The sequence below is a fragment of the Notothenia coriiceps genome, unplaced genomic scaffold (genome assembly GCF_000735185.1).
Source record: "Notothenia coriiceps isolate Sejong01 unplaced genomic scaffold, NC01 NC01_scaffold00003694, whole genome shotgun sequence".
In the NCBI taxonomy this organism is placed as follows: Eukaryota; Metazoa; Chordata; class Actinopteri; order Perciformes; family Nototheniidae; genus Notothenia; species Notothenia coriiceps.
Genome location: NW_011336395.1, coordinates 1 through 1,806, shown reverse-complemented (window position 1 = coordinate 1,806; position 1,806 = coordinate 1). Strand labels below are relative to the sequence as shown.

At 43.0% G+C, this 1,806-nt stretch overlaps 1 long non-coding RNA gene across 1 annotated transcript; it reads left to right on the top strand.

The window, feature by feature from the left end:
• Positions 1–394: 394 nt before the first annotated feature.
• On the top strand, positions 395–1,806 carry LOC104941676 (uncharacterized). Its single transcript, XR_797922.1, has 3 exons — positions 395–594; positions 1,116–1,251; positions 1,759–1,806. It is a non-coding gene; the product is annotated as an uncharacterized lncRNA (long non-coding RNA).

Genomic DNA, 1,806 nt, shown 5'->3' with positions numbered 1-1,806 from the left:
ATTTTTTTTTTTTTAAATATATAAAAAATAAATTCAAAATGTTTTTAAATATATTTTTGTAGAATATCTTAGTTCCTCAGAGGGCCCTGACGGCTCGGATTTAAATATAAATTTGAACTGAAAGGCTTTGTCTAGCTCCAAAGTACCGTAATTTTCGGACTATAAGCCGCGCCTTTTTCCCTATTTTTCGACGCTGCGGCTTATATAACGGTGCGGCTAATCTATGGATTTTTACAGCTAACGGCCAACACCTTTAACTCTATGGGCTCTATGGCCGGTCCGCGGATCCCCACCTTTAAGCGGCGGGTTCCAGCAGGAAAAGCTGGAGGCCGGAAAAGAGTGAGACAGGTAGCGCGCAAAAGTAAAAGTGGAACCGAGAGTGGTATGCCGCTGCTGCGGCTTATATTCAGGTGCGCCTTATAGTCCGAAAATTACGGTAACTGATTTCAGTTGTAGAAGTAGAATTATTCTGTTTCTGTGTCCTGCCAGGTGGACGTGCAGGTCAGCTGTGAGGATCTGTTCTCTGATCGGCACTGGAGGGTCTGTCACGCCTTTGCCACCTTTGTTACCCAGCGCTCAAACACAGGGAAAAAGGTAAGGCTATACCGTCAGCCTATAAACAAAGTGAACGACGGCCTCATGGCTGTGCAGCACCACCTCTAAGCTAAAGGGGCTAATGACGTTAAGTATTATCATTTAGTCACTTGTTTCCAACCGCCATTTTTAGGACACATAGAAGCTCCAGAAATTCACCAGGGGTGTATTTACTGACACACAACACATACAAATATATTGTGTTAACCACATACATTATTTCAGGCATCTAATCCAATACATGTACAGTACCTACAAACCGAAGTGGTAAAAAGCTGACTCCTTTCTGGGTTAAAGGACTCATTCCCGAACCACTCTTTACTAAATTCCTTTTTAATGCCCCTCTTGGCTTTCAGGATTGTGTGTGATGTCGTCAGTGGAAACTTGCTACAATACTGACTACACAGTTCAAAATCATTATTGAAAAGCAAAATTCATTTACAGATTTTCAAGTCATTTTTTTAAACTTTGAAAAAATTTCCAAACACTAAGCAGACACCCTCACCATCATTTCCTCCCAGGTGATCCTGAAGCCCGTGGTGCCTCACACTGAGAAGGAGCAGGTGGAGTACAGCGTGGCGGCTGAGAGACGCAGGGTCAGGATGCTTCACGATGACATCATCAAAGATCTGCTCTCCCACGGGTCTGTCCTGCAGGGTAGGCTTGATAAACACCACAGCATACAGAAGAACACATTAAGGGTAGCTGTTCCCCTGATAGAGATACTGCAGTGGGTTTAGACTTTGAAGGAGAATACGAGACTAAATACAGAGAACAGGATTTAAAAACCCTGAAGAAGGGAGGGAATATGTTTCAAATCACATTCTGGAAACACTGGGCTTGCAATAAGGCATGCAAATCTGTTTAGACACACCCCGCCCCACTGCCACAAATACTCACTTCCTCAACACAACGCACTACAGAGTGGTCAGCTGCAGATAAACTATGGATATCAGAGCGGATTTTAAAGAGCTACGTTGTTAGCGGAGGAGTTCAGTGCTACAGACAGAGGAGGGAAGTTAGGAAGAATCATGATGAATCTGACGATCTTTGGAAAAAATAAATAATAAGACAAACCATATCCTTTTAAATATTGCATTTTATTTAACGTATTTGTGATTTAACGTGTGTGTGTGTGTGTGTGTGTGTGTGTGTGTGTGTTAGCTGACAACACTGCAGTAGGTAATGCGGTGGCAGGAGATAAGACCAAAG